A 16,012-nucleotide genomic window follows, 5' to 3' on the forward strand; every position below is an offset into this window, starting at 1 on the left:
AAAGTGTAAACTCTACATTCCATGCCTCTAAGAAAGCGCTGTGAAAGTTCCCTTCTTGGGAAGGAGGAAGGTGGGGGAGTAAAGGGAGCTGCCACAGGACTGCATATTTTCAAGGCAAATTCTCCCATCTTCCCATGGAAAGAGACTTCCAGAGGAGACTGGTTAGGGTAATATGTCGTGTCCCCAAATGTGGTCCACGTACCCTCTGCTACAAAACAATCCCATTTTTAAATAAGGTTGGGGAACCATGTGTATTAATGACTCTTGGAGATTCACGCTGCCCATTGTCAAGTTAAAGTTCCTGAGAAAGCCTACTGTACAGCCTACTATGCTTAATGCAAGATTTCCAAAAGCCATTTGACCATACAGACTTTTCTTCTCTCTTTTTGTAACACCTATTAGCATCAGTTCTGAGGAATACAAATTGGGAAATGCTGGTTTAATGGAAAATCATGACCTTTGGTGTCAGCAAATCTAGATTGGAATCACCTGATGACCTACTTACTGTGGGGCCCTGGGAAATTTACTTAACCTCTCTGAGTCTCTGTTTTGCCATCTTTAAAAGTAAGCTAATCATTCAACTTCATAAGGGTATGTGAGGATGAAATAAGCGAAGATATTGTTTGGCACTTGATGGGAGCCCGATAAATGGCAGTTGCCATTTATTAAAATGACACCTTGTGGAGTGGAGGTTGTGAGGCACTTTCCAGATCCCCCTTCGTGAATAAAGGAAGGACTTGTTTCCCCAGCTGCTGGGAATGCTCCAGAGACAGCCCTCAGCTCTCAGCCATCTTCAGGAATTGTCTTGGTTGAAGAGAACCACCTGGCCCACGGACATGCCACATCCTTAGGGCAGCTGTGGAGGGAACAAAGTTCTGACTCTCTCGCCTATTTGGGGATCGGTCTGAAGGGCTATCAGAGCTTCCCACGGGGTTGGCTAAGGCCTCCCTTGAGATTGTATGCAGCCTGTCTTCTCATTCTCCTTCAGTCCCCCTCCCCTTTCCTTCCCTCCTGCCCATTCCTTTTCTCCTCTCCTTCCCTCCTCTTCCCTTCCCTCCCTTCTACAGGTGTTAATCCAAGAGCACTCCCTAATAAACCTCCAGCACACAAATTTCTACTTCAGAGTCAGCTTTCTGGGGACCCAGTCAGCACCACTGTGATTCTAATAGCCCACCCTCCATGAGGACTTTGATGGCAGGAAAGAGAGGCACGCATGGCCTAGATGGCCTCAGCACGACCTAGATTTAGGCATCTAATAAGTATAAGTTCCTTAAAGAAATGCATCCCATGCCAGGAAAATGTCCTCCCCATCAGTGTCTCGGACAGGTCCCCTCAGTGACACAGGGTGTGGTCTTCCTTCTCAAAGTCTGGCTCATCGGCAGCACCTGAGCAGCTTGCAAACAATGGGGCTCAGGGCCCACCCCAAACGGTCTTAGGAGTAGGGCTTGGATGATACTGGGAATCAACATTTGTAACAAATCCTCCAAATGATGCTGATGCAGGCCATCCTTGGGCCACCCTTGGACAATCAGTCCTGCAAACTTTTTCTACTTTAGGCATGGCAAGCCATATAGTCTCTGTTATAACTACTCAACTCTGCCGTTGTAGCATGCAAGAAGCCACAGACAATATGTGAGACAAATAAGCATGGCTGTATTTCAACAAAACTTTATTTACAGAAACAGCCAGGAGGCTGGATGTGGCCAAAGGCCACACTTTGCCAACCCTCCGTCCCAGACTCATTATTCAAGGCATGGTCCTGGGATGGTCGACACCACCTTGGGCCCTGCTTGAAAATGCCAAATCTCAGGCCAAGCCCCAGAATTATTGAATCAGAATCTGCAATTTAACAAGCTGGTCAGATGATTTCTAGTACATTCGAGTTTGAGAAGCAATGCTATATAGTGTCTATTGGGACAAGATCACAGATCAATATCGCCATGAGCTGGTTAGCTTCTTTCTGTGATTACGAAGGAAAGACTGGAACCTAGGCTGTGCCAGCTATCATGCAAAAGTGTGCCACATAGAGCAGGTCAGCTCCAAGTGCCCCTTTTCTGGGCAAACTAAGTAAATTCTGACTTTCTAACTGGAGGCCAGTGGTTAATTATAATCAAGCTGATATAGAGAGAGGGAAAGAAAAAAAAACACCTTCTTATCTTTGGAGGGAAGTAGAGTGGAAGAGATCATCTTGATTGCCAAGCACTAGAGCTTATCTTCCTGATTCATGCAGTCCTGTTTTTCCAGTACAGACTTTGCAATATTACATTAGTCAAATGATGCTGCAACTTCATTTAAATGACATAAAATGTCCGCTTGTGTCTGACCATGATTCTGAGGGCGGCTCGTGCCAGCCCATCTGTTTCTCTGGAGAATATATCCAGAATTAATTCTATTGGAAACAACAGGCTCGTTTTGGCAGGACAACCCTGGTAAGTGAATTTAAAAAGTCTGTGTGCTATCTACTGGGGCTTTGGGGAAAAAAGGGAGTAGGATTGGCAATGGATGTTAGCTCAGAGCCGGTCTTCCTCAGTGAAAAGAGGAGGATTAGCACGGCTGTTAGCTCAGGGCTGATCTTCCTCACAAAAAAAAAAAAAGAAAAAAGGTCTGTGTGCCAGAAGAATTGTCCTCATGAGGGACATCACCAACATAAGGGCAGAGACATCTTGATATATCTCCCTTCTACCCATATCCTGACAAAAGCCCAGAGATGCTTTCTTGGCGCCTCTTAACCACTCCATCCTCTAAAGCAGTGGTTAACAAAATTTTTCTGAAAAGGGCCAGATAGTAAATATTTTAGGCTTTGTCAGCTATAAGGTCTCTATCACCACCATTCAACTCTGCGTTGTAGCACAAAAGCAGCCATAGACCACATGGAAAGGAACGGGGGTGGGGGAGCTTGCTTAATAAAACTATATTTACAAAGAAGCAGGCAGTGAGCTGGATCTGACCTTTGGATTTTAGTTTGCTGGCTCTAGAGTCTGGTCTAGACCACTGCTTCTCAAATTTTAATGTGCATAGAAATCACCAGAGTATCTTGTTAAAAATGCAGATTCTGATTCAAGAAGTGGGGCCTGAGATTCTACAGTTTTAACCAGCTCCCACATGATGATGAAGGTAGTGGGCTAGGACCAGACTTTGAGCAGCAAGGATTGAGTTTAGACCAGTAATTCTCAACCTTGGATGCACCCTGAAATCACCTGGGGAGCTTTAAAAATACCAATACCCAAGAGGAGTGACACTGATGCCCAGTTCCTACCCTCGCCCCCTGAAATTCTGATTTCACTGGTTGGTCTGGAATATGGCCTGAGCATCAGGATTTTTTAAAGCTCCCCGGGTAATTCCCATGTGCAACTAAAATTAATTGTTAGGATAGAATTTAGAAGGTGAGGCATTCATGTCAACTCTTCTGTAGAGGAAGAGATACTCAACTAGCAAACACTTTCTGAACACTTAGCACATCCCAGGGAAGGTCATCTCCTAAATGCGAGAAATGGAAGTGGAGTGAAGGACTTGAAGAGGATAACGAAAATTCAGAACAGGTTCTAAGAACATGGGGAGAAGATGCAGAGCAGGGGACAAATGGATTTCCCAGTGCTATAATGGGCCAGTTGCAGCTAGAGACATTTTTCAACTGAATAAAAGGAAGAATTTGCTGACAGTAAAACTGTCCAAAGTTGTCATGGGCTCCCATCAAATTGGCGAACGCCCAGTCACTGGTTGATGTCAACCACTTGTGAAATCAGCATTTTTCATGCACAAAACTTATGTAGAAAGGACAGCAGAGTGGAGCGTTACTAGTAATTTTGGCTATTAATAAACTGCCAACCTTTGCAAATGAGTGACTTTAAAAATATAGTTTAGAATGCAATCAAGTCTGTCTCTGTAATCGCATCCCTCTTAATTATTTGCATTATTGATTCACTCTGAGTGGAAGGAAAAGGCGTGGCACAAAGCTTGCCAGGAATTTCACACAACCCACACACTGTCTTATCTCATCTGCACAGGTAATGTATCTCACACGTGAGCATTATCCATCAGGTGTGGGGTAGTGGGAAAAAGGGCTGCGAACTGCTGAGACGGATGGCAACGTGGTAGTGGGGGGATCCAAGGACTGAATTTGGAGCGGAGGTGTTGAACCCAACCGCAGTTAAAAGTCCTTCCCGCTCTGATACTCGGTGATTCTAAGAAAACACCTGTACTTCTGTTTGTTCTTTTGGTTTGAGAGGAAAAGCTTCATATAAGTGGGAGAATGAGTCGCTTCATAAATTATTCAGGGCTTGAAGTCCTTTAGAGAATTGCTCTCTGGTCTTTGATTGAGACAGGGATCTTCTCCCATATCTCAAGTATGGGTCCAGGCTGCGTTTTTGATCTCTCAGATGCAGAGAAAGGCCACACATAGCTAACTAGGCCGTAGGTAACTGGGCTTCCTCCATCTCGTATCTTTATGATTATCAAAAGCATCATCTTGTGCATAGCTTGCAATACATTCTTTTCCTTAAAGCCCAGAATTGTTGTTTGAGCTAGGTTAGATGTTGCTGCAAATGGATTTCATAACTAGCGGGAGGCAGTGTGACATAGCAATATACCTGGATTCACGTATCAGCTTTACCACTTTCCAGGTGGTAACCTTAGTTGGGTTGCTTTCTGCTCAGTGCCAGCCTCACCATCAGTAAAATGAGGATAATGATGCCTACCTCAGAGCGTTATTATGAGGACATAATACATATCGAGTGCTTAGATTAGCACCTGGCAGGTACAAAGGTGTGTACTCAGGCTATGTTGGTTATTATATAATTCTCACCTTCTAGGAGCTGGGAGAAAAATACACTTAAATGGCATACTTTTACAACACAAGCAGCCAACAAAATAAGAACATAAAACAAAAACAAATTTATTACTTCTCTTTTATAGATTTTACTTGTTTATAAAATTAAGCACCAACTCTTTAGCTTGGCATCAAAGTCTTTCATGATCTGATGCCAACATTTCTATACACATAACACATTCTTCCCCATTAAGTTAGTAACCTATACTTGAAATAAACTGGACCACACTAACTGTGATCCCAATGGGCTCTATGCCTTCCCATCTCTGAAAGCTTATTCGTGATATTTACTCAACCTGTATGTAATATACTCTTCACTCACATTTGCTGGTCAGTATCTACCCATTCTTCACCAGCCAGGCCGAATGACTTTTTCCATGAAGACTTTCTTTAAAACCCCAGCAGACAGAATGTATCTATACTTCTCTGTGGTAGCTTAACACTTCATGCCTCCAATACCATATTTATCATACTCTCTCTTGGTTTAGAGTTATTTTGTGAAGCCCATCAGATTTTAAGTGTCTTGAAAGACAGAAATTACTCTCTATATCCCATCCTCTGACCAGACCCCACCATCACCACCTTCGCAATAGGCACAGTGCAGGCCATGGTGCCTTATACACTGTAGGCATTTGACAAATGTGGGCTGGGTATGTGAATCTCTGGGATGCAGAAAAGCATATCATTGGAATGGAGATTGGGAAGAATTTCCCATCTACCCAAGTGGGGCAAGAAAGAGCAGATGGCTATAATCCAGGGGCTGCGAGCACTTATTAATATTAGATATTTAATATCTGAGAACAAAGTCTTGCACGCACTTAGTATTGAGCATCTTTTAGGTGCTCGTACCCATCCTCCCTTCTAAAAGCACTGCCCCCCACTCACAGCCCCTGATGAAATGGTGGGTAAGTCATCTGTCTGTTCTACCACAGTCCACCCTCTAGCCTGAGTTGATTGGATCAGGTAGCCAATTCAGAGAAAGCCTAGTGACCTAAGGCCTTGTGAGACAAATTGAGCTCAGCCAATGGCTCTCTCCATTGAGAATTTCGAATCGGGACTTGGAAGTACTCAGTCAGGAGCTGTAAACCCCAGAATTGCTGTCATAACAATAACAACAACACAGCTGTATTTATTGTGCTTATACTATGTGCCATCACTGTGCTGAGAATTTGAGGACATTATCTTACTCCTCTCAACATCCTGTGAGGCTGATGCTGATATTAGCTCCATTTTATAGATGAGGAAACTGGAACACAGAGAAGGTAAGTGGCAAATCAGGAGTCGATCTCAAGCAATCTGTCTCTAGAGTCTGTGCCCTTAACCTCTGTGCTGAAATGTTTATTTCCCCAGGGCAGGGCAGGGCAGGATGAAATGTCCTGAAGACTCAGAGATGGGGCACCCCTTTGAAGGTCACGGACAAGCCAAAGAGTAAGCAGAGGAAGCCAGTCTACAGAGGAAAAAACAACAACAACAGCAGGAGAAGCATAGAGAGAAACGTAAATGAAAGATTATGCAGCCGCAGAAAGACCTCATTTCCTGTCAGCTGTAAAATTCCCAGGGGCTTGGCAATATTGCGTTTCCTGCCTTAGGATTTTGTGAACTCGACTGTTTATGATAAACTGACCTTTGTGTGAGCTAAATTGAGTGCGGTTTCTTTGAGATGAAAAGAACTCATGTGCACTTGTTCAGAGCCTGTGTTTCCATATTGAAGGTTCAGCCCGTGGACTCAGAAGTCACATTCATTGCATGGTCCTCAGCTCAACTCAGCTCCAACTCTGCAGACCCTCCCGCTCGGGAAAGAATTCCTTACTCAGAGTCAGAGGACCTTGTTGGAGTTCTAGATCTGCCATCTTATTAACTCGTGTGACCTCGAACTGGTCCTTGATGTGTTTGAACCTCAACAGTTTCATTTATTAAATGGGTGTGGGTGAGGGGACAGCCAATAACAGAACATTTGTCCTGCCTCCTACCTCCAGCCAATAATTGTGGCTGTAGCTTAACTCAGACAGAGGATGTGAAAAGGCTGTGCAAATACAGAGCATTTTTTTAAGCCAAGCATTCCATAGGACTTGTGTGTAAACTATGGCTTTTATCAGTGGTGCTGGGCCAATCAGTAAAGAGAAAGGTAATGTTATCACCATGGCATTTCCCTCACTGGATTCTGTGTTTACAAAGTCACGGGTATTGCCAGAAAATACTCACGTTCCTTTGTTCTTGCTAATGAATCAACTCTGGAAGCACCAGACTCTTTATCAGTAAGACGAATCTACTTTTCCAGGGCCCTATTTACTCAACAGCAGGAACACTCTCCTGGGCCAGTTCTCCATAGTCTTGGCTCTGAGTCTTCCCATGTTTCTCTGCTTTGCCAAACGTTACCTTCTCTGCTACCTTGGGCCTAGATGGCCTCCTCCACACACACACACACCGCCCCCCCAACAAGGTTGTGATTCCAGGGGACCCTTAATTGATTGCAGAGAAAATTACATGGCAACAGAGAGATGGCCCAGAGAGATATCAGCTTGAGAGTCTAGTCAACTGTGTGATTCTCTGATACTGTTAAGTTTACAAGATGCAGAGGGTTTTAAATTTAGTTTAATTTTTATGGTGGGTTTGTTTATAAATGAACCATGCCTTCCTCATCAATATTACTTTGTGGGGTTTTCCCAACTTCAGAAAGGTTTAGTGTCTCACCAAAACCACGAAACTCACTAAATGAGTCTTCCTGTCTTGTAACTCATACAGACATGACCAAAATTTCCTACAAAGAAATTATGAAATAGTTCATGCTTGCTTTACTAAGTTATGGAGTGGGAAGGACGCTGGGAAGAAGAAGCCCTGAGATAGGGTTGCCAGATAAAATACAGAATGCTGAGTTAAATTTGAATTTCAGATAAATAATGAATAAACAACCAATACTTCATGGGACAGACTTATACCAAAAAATCATTTGTTGTTAACTGAAATTCAAATTTAACTAGGCGTCCCGTATTTTTATTTGCTAAATCTGGCAACACTACCCAACTCTGACTCTTACAACAGATAATATTTAAATTCTCTGGATCTTTGGAATCCTCTGCAAAATGAGAAGGCTGAACAAGATGAACCTTAAAGTTTCCTACAGCTCAATAATTATGTAATTCTGTGACTCAAATACTAATGAACTACAAATGTGATATTGGGTGAGTTATTTAATCTCCAGGAGAATTAATTTCCTCATCTTCAAAATAAGGATGTCACAGAAGCCAATGTCACAGAATTGTTAGATGAATGTTCTGGCTCATGCCTTTGTCAAAGAGAGACAAAGCCAGACGTTACAGTCATGCACCAACTAATAAAGTTTCAGTCAACGACGGACAATATGGTCCCATAAGATTAGGACCATATAGCCTAGGTGTGTAGTAGGCTATATCGTCTAGGTTTTCGTAAGTACATTCTATGATGTTCACACGACGACAAAATCGCATGATGATGCATTTCTCAGAACGTATCCCCACCATTAAGTGATGCTCAATTGTACTTAAAGTGATGAAAATAGATTTTATTCAGTAACTACTGACAGTAGGGGAAAGAGCTGAGCCCCATTCCAATTTGTGCAGAGGTGACTGGGCGTTTAAAGGGAGAATGAGGGAGTTGGGGTGGAGGAGTGATCGGGGGCTCAAGTAGAGTCAGGGAAGTGAAAAATTACAGAGGACTGGTTAGTGTAAATGCGATTAAGCCAGCTGTGTCTCTTAGCTGACAATTACTGAAGCAGGATTCTATCCTCTCACAGAGACTGAGAGACAGAGGCCCTATCCTTTCTGATGATTACATTTCAAAGGAATGGCTTTCAGGTCCTTGAGAAAGACACTCCTAAGTTGTAGGAGACACATATACATCTCAAAGGGGCAGAGGAAGGATTTACAATTTTAAGTGTTTTTTAGTAAAGGCTTTAGGAAAGGGAGGTCAGGGGCCTATTGTCAGGTCCTGACAATTGTTCAGGTTACTGAACAAACAGTAAATTATTTTAACAACCCTGAGATTTTCAGACAGGAACTCAAAGGGGGCTGGGTCTTCCCAGCGACAGACCTTAGGCTGCTAGAAGTCCTGTGAGAGTTGGTCAAGTCTCTTAGTGCAGGGGTTTGGATGGAATCTTTATGTGCCCAGAGTTCTTTGCAGTTCTCATCTTCAAAAGTGCCTGGCATAGGAACCTGTGCTTAACAAATGATCATTCATTAATTCACTCAAAATACTGTAAGATCCTTCGTAATCAAATTGTATCCAACTAGAATTTTTTACAACTTGTGCGTAAAGAAAGAGCTTTTGATGCAAAGTTTTAGTGCTAAAAAAAAGGAATAGAAAACTTGCTTAACTTGCTTAAAATATCATTAAGTCTTAGGAAATTGTTGGCAAGCAATGGACATGCCGCAATTTAAAATGAATCATTTTTTCATTAAGACATCTCTTAAGACATCATCAATGTTTTTGTTGACATGGAGTTGATGCTCTACAGGCACAAAATACACATATTTAAATTATTCTAGAATTTGTACTGTACGTTAGCTCTCGGTTTGTCCTCCCTTCATTTAGTCCAAAATAAAAAGATTTCTCCATTTCTGAATAGGTCAGGGTACTGTATTGATTTAATTATATCTATATTGCAGCAGATCTGAGCTGGGTCTAGGGAAGAGCGTATGTCCTATTTTTGTTTCTCTTTCCTCATTAGATTTCTATTTTTAAATGGCACTGAATTGTGAGTTGAGCGTGATGCTCACAGAAGCAGTCATGAATGGAATTGTATTCCTCCTTGAGTTTTCACAGATTTAGGCTTTGTATAAAGAACCAGTTCATCCTGCTTCACTACCATTGGCATCACCTTTGTTCTGACCTTGATTGCTTCTTGCCTGGGTTATTATTCTAGTTGTGTTTTGACTGGTCATGCCACTTCCAGCTTCACTCACAGTATCTATTAGGATAACCCGCATGTGACAGTAGCCCAAAATAAGAGTGCTATAAATGAGATAGAAATTTATTTCTCACATTCTTAAATGTCTGAGTGGCATGGCAGCTCTGGATCAAAGCCATCAGATCCCAGGCTCCTTCCATCTTACTACTCTGCTATGTTACTGTCGGGGAAGAGGGAGAATCCCCCTCCGCCCTTTCCCTTAAGGTTCTTATGGCTGGCCAAATAATTAAAAGACAGGGTAGCAGAAGAAAATAATACCAAATTTAATAACATGTATACATGGGAGAAACCAGGGAAACTGAGTTTCTCGACAGAATGGCAGAGATTCTCATCTTAAATACCATCTTCAACTAAAGACAGAGGATGTTGGGGGTGGGGGGTTTGGGATTTCAGAGGGAAAGAAGACAATTCACATGGAGAGGGAAATTTAAATGTTTGTCAGACAATTCTTTGCAGGGCCACCTATAGAGAATGTGGCCGGAGAGACAGAAATTATGGTAATCAAGAGTATGTAGGTTTAAGTCCTCTTCTTCCGTCCAGATAAGAGTTTCCAGAGATAAGGTCATCCCCCCACCTCTTCCCAGTACACAGAGGGAGATACTTTACAAATGTAAATATTTGGTATACAGAACTTTGAAAAGAATGGGCTTAGCGAGGACCCTGCCAGTCTGTCCATACCCAGAGTTAAATTCCTTTAGGCAGTTAGTGGGGGAGGTCAAATGTCCATCAGAGAAAATAATCAAGGTAAAGAGACATATTTCAGAGTGGCCAATTTTAATCTCCCACATTACATAATCCAAATGCCTTTCTCCCATGTCCACATTTCAGCCTGTGGAGGAAAAGGAATGAATAAAGGGATGGCACAACTTACCTTTAAAGGCATAACCCAGGGCTGGCCCCGTAGAACAGTGGCTAAGTGTGCACACTCCGCTGCTGGTGGCCCGGGTTCGGATCCCGGGCGTGCACCAATGCACCGCTTGTCAGGCCATGCTGTGGCGGGATCCCACATAAAGTGGAGGAAGATCGGCACAGATGTTAGTTCAGGGCCAGTCTTCCTCAGCGAAAAAAGAGAGGAGGATTGGCATGGATGTTAGCTCAGGGCTGATCTTCCTCACACACAAAAAAAATAATAAATAAATAAAATAAAGGCATAACCCAGAAATTGCACTTCAGCTCACATCCCATTGCCCAGAACTCATGTGGGTCACACTTAGCTATAAGGCAAGCTGGAAAATGAGGTCTTTATTCAGGGCAGCCATGTGCTCAGCTTAAAAATTGGGGTTTCAATCAATAGAGATAAAGAGGAGAAGGATCTATAGTGGTGCTGTCCAATATGGTAGCCACTAGCCACATGTGGCTACTTAAATTTAAATTTATTAAAATTAAATGAGTAAAAATGCAGTTCCTCAGATGCAATGGCAACATTTCAAGTGCTCAATAGCGTAACTGGCTAGCCACTATGGTATTGGGGAGCACAGATACAGAACATTTCTATCATCATTGAAAGTTCTACTGGATAGAGTAGACAACCAGGAATCTTGTTCACACCCCTCCAATCCATTCATTCTCCATACAAATTTTATCAGAGAGATCTTTCTAAACATAAAAATCATCACCTCATTTGTGTGTTTAAAGTTTTTCAATGAATCTCTACTGCTTTCAGTATAAACTCCAAATCTCCTTGGCTTAGTGCATCAGTCTGTTGTTTAATCTGAACACTTACCCCTCATCTTCATCTAGTATACAATGCCTTTCATTTGTATCATGTGGAACTGCAGGTCTTCAGACACATCGTGCTTTTGCATATGCTGTGCTCTCTCTCCTTTGAATGTCAACTTCTTTATTGTTGAGCTTACTTACTCTCTCTTATCTAATCACTGGGTACTGCGACCCAATGCCATCTCCTCTTAAAAGTTCTTCTTCCCAACCTGCCTCAATGTCATTAGAGATTCTTATTATGTGCCACTAAAGCATCATGAACAATCTCCATCATAGCATTTAACACACTGAACAGTGATTTATGGTCAATTGGTTCTTTCTCCCACCACCAGGAGGTTCCTTGATGATAGGGCATCTTATTCAACTTTGTACGCAGCACCTATATGCCCATTAGACTTTCAATAAATGTCCATTGAATAAATGTGTGATAAAGAAAAATAATAAGTTATTAGTTATTTTCAAGTCCTTTCCTTCCTGCATCTTTTAAAGAGGGTAGATCTCCATGAAGACCCTTTGTTTTGCTCAGCAGAGTGATTGTTGGGGATGCAAATAGTAGAAACCAAAAGAGAAAGAGCAAATTTTCTTGCATGAGAAAATATACAGACAGACTTCCTGGAGGTGGGGAGTTTTCCCCATTGGTGTGGAGAACATATGTTAGTGGGGAAATAGGGTTATTTGGGAGAAAAAGAAATAGCAACTCCCAAAGGATGTAGAACTTTGGAGAGACAGAGATGTTTATGGGTGATACACAATGTAATTAATTCCCTTTTCCACATTCACTGAAATCCATATAGCAGGTGCAAGGTGGCCCAGTCGCATTTGGTTTACAAATAAATGAATGACACTAGGACTGGACACTTGACAACAGCAGGTGAAGTTTCAGAGCAGTATCTTTCAGTGTGTGCGAGTTTAGAAATGTTCATGGGTATTCACACCCACATACTCTGCTTTTCTCTCTTCGAGAGAAGTTACACTTCATCTTTGTCAGCACTTCTTATTTATCATGAGCAAATAAAATAGCGGAGGCCACACAAGGCACCAAGAACCTCTCGAATCTTTTCAGTTCCTCCTTGACCTTGGTAGAATAAAAGATCTCACAGGTTGACTAGCCTCACTAATTTCCTATTGCCCAAACCTAAGTAAACAAAAAGTATTAAAATAAATGCTAAATGACCCCAATTAAGGGGTATCTGCATTTTGTTAAATATAATTCTTTATTCTTTTTGACTGAAGCAAAAGTGTAGACGTGAGTTTCTTACAGACTAATACGAAAGTCCCTAGTGTGATCTTGTGGCCTCTGACTCACACTATGAGAACCACTCCCATCAACTTTTGTTTCGTTCCTGTGTTGGTCTTTTGGGGTCCTCTTTGTATTCACTTATCCTCATCGCCTCTCAAATCTTCTTTGGAAGAAAGAGCTGCAGCAATCCTGACCCTCTGTGCTCAGCAGGGACTTTAAAAACATCATGAGGGATCTACGTTCAAATAATGTTCTTTTTGTGGAAGGGGGTGGTGGTCAGGGAAACAACCATTCTGCCAGCAGAATGTCATGTATTGATTTTTCACTGAGAATAGAACACGACTGGCTGCAGTGAGGAATGACACACAGTCATATACCTTGATGAGGCATGGAGGGAAAAAGCATTGGTCTTGGAATCAGAAAACCTGAGTTCAAATCTTGATTTTTTCACTTATACTTTCAAATTTAAGTAACTCACAAAACCTCTGTAAGCTTTCACTTTTTTATGTATAAAATAGATATGATACCATGTACCTTACAGGATGGTCTTAAGGATAAAATGAGCTAATAGATGTAAAAGTTTCAGGACCATGCTTGGCACTCAAAGAGTTGAAATTGTGTAACCATTGTACATTCCCCACCCATGTGGTCCAGTTTCTGAAAGAAATCATCTTCAAATAAATACAACCAAACAGCCAAGAATAATAAAAAAGGGACTCTCAACTTTAGTTGTTGGAAAATACTAGAGTATCCAACTCCTACTCTTAGCAGAACTTCTCATAATCCCTTTCCTGTTCTCATATCCCACAATTCTACAAATCGTCTTACTTAAATCCCTTCCCACCTCAAAAACCTTTACTAGTAACCCCCAGATCATGGAATGTTTTTTCTCCTACTCATCTTCATCCGGTAGATCAATATAGCGTATCTACCAAGGCCCTTCCTTTCTCTCTGGATCTCTTTTTCTTCCCATTGTTTTCTCCAACTCTTTTCATCATGGAAGTCCAGGAACCGGGCATGAAAGAGACAGGTACTCCTCAAAGGTCAGGTGTCTTAGTCCAATTAGGGTGGTATAACAAAATATCACACACTGGCTGGCTTATAAATAACAGAAATTTATTTCTCACAGTTCTGGAGGGAAGTCCAAGATCAGAGTGCCATCATGGTTGAGTTCTGGTGAAGGCTCTCTTCCGGGTTGCAGACTGCTGACTTCCCCCGTGTCCTCCCATGGTGGAAGGGCCAGGGAGCTCTCATCTCTTTATGAGGGCATTAGTGTCATTCACGAGAGCAGTAGTTGACCTAATCACCTCCCAAAGGCCCCTCCTCCTAATACTATCATATTGAACATTAGGATTTCAACATACAAATTTGGGAGGGCGGGGCACAAACATTCAGACCATAGCATAAGGGAATGTGGGCAAAAGATTAAGTAGGAAAAGACAGCATTCCTCTTTTCAGGAAAGGGGAAAGGCTGGGAGCATTTACATTTTAATAATTACTTTACTTTGTCATATTTGTAAAGAGACAGAGTGAAACCAGTCACAGAACAAGACCTGTGATCAGAAGTTCAGGCAACCTTCCTGGTGCATCTGGAGTCACAGTCTGGAGCAGAGCTGCTACTTTCTGATTGGATGATCCCGGCCAGTGGACTAGATTCCAGGTGCTTCCTAGTACGGTTAGCATCCTGTTCCTCAGCGAGCAGAGCAGGCGTTCTCCCAAGAGTTTCCTTTGCAGCTGGCTTCGGCTACATCACAAATCCTTTCTTCTAGGCACAGGCCCTGCCCATGCAAATATGCCTGCAGTCTTGCAGAAAGAACTATATCTCAGAGCTCAACAAAAATATCACATCCTGCTAATGCGGAAACCTTTCCATTTTCTTCCTCTCCTGCAACACTAATCTCTAAGTAGAATCTAGTACCTCTTCTCTGTAAACAAACTCAGGAGTCCTCCTCAGAAACAGATTCAAACAGACACCACTCTAAAAAAAACGTGTGGCAGGTGTTTGCATAATTAATTCAAAGCTGTTTCTTGTGTTTTATTTTTATCTTTTGAGGTTCGCTTTTACTTTTGGGGGAGAGTTTCACCAACAATGAGGCTGATTGAAATTTGCCATCATATTGTTTAAACAAGCCACTTTCAGTTAATATTTCTGCATTTCTGTGGAAGAGACCACTGTAGGTCAAGGTATTTTACTCTAACAATTGAATCTGATTTTTATCGCACTCATTTTTTTTCTTGGGTAAATACTATTCACACTGGTGTTTCTAAACCTACATGGCCTCCCACATATTTTCCCAATACTAACTACTTCTCATCTTTGTTCAAACCATTCTCCCCATATGAAAAGCTGTGCCAAGTCATGCCCATCATCTCTTTCAAAATCCATCTCCAGACTTCCTTCTCTCCTGCTCTCCTTTCCCTAATTAGCCCCATCACACTCTGATAGCTTATCTCTGCACCTTCCTAAGTCATTGATAGGATGTGACCCGGCGTCTGTTGGTTTATTTGTTTTTTCAGTCCTTCTTATGTTACTTCATAACATTATTTTTTATCTATTTTTATTAGTTATTTCCTTTGTAACCTTCCCTTCCCCCACCAATTCATTAGCCCAGTGGCCCGACAAAGCAGATTAGTCAACTTCCAATTCATGCTCATTTTTCTGACTTGCTGTAGGAAAAAAAACTTTTTTTAAAGACATATACTACTTTAAAACTTAGGGAGAGGCAATCTGGTGTAATTAAGGGATCTGGGACTTTAACGTGAGACAAAGCTAGGTATAGATCCTAGTTTTGCCTGTGGCAAGTTTCTAAACCTCTCAGCCTCCTTATCTGTGAAATGGGTAAGATAACCCTTGTCTCCTGGATTTCTTGGGGCAATTAATGAAATAACCCGGAAAGCACCCTGCTAGATCCTGTCACTTGGAAGGTGTTAAAGAAACTTGAATTACCGGGTGAAAGAATTCCCAGCACTTTTCAATGCTCCACTGCAGGCAGAGTAAACACTCCTAACAGGCTGGCCTAATGTCCCCCTGAGTTTCCGGTTTGGCGTGTAGGGGGATAGGTGTGGACAGGCTACCTGGAGGGGAGCACATCTAAATTCCAGGAGTGGTAAGGGAAAGGATCAAGAAGTCACCCATCCTTCACTTTCCTTTGAACCTCTCTTCCAGCAAGCCCTGAGTTTAGCGACAGGACCCCGATTCAACCTACTTTTTGGTTTATTTGGAAGCTGTTCGGATAAAAATAAATAAATAAATTGGAGGACAACATAAAAGGATCCCTGCAGAGGA

This window comes from Ceratotherium simum, chromosome 16 (assembly GCF_057802395.1).
Source record: "Ceratotherium simum simum isolate JZ-2026a chromosome 16, ASM5780239v1, whole genome shotgun sequence".
In the NCBI taxonomy this organism is placed as follows: Eukaryota; Metazoa; Chordata; class Mammalia; order Perissodactyla; family Rhinocerotidae; genus Ceratotherium; species Ceratotherium simum.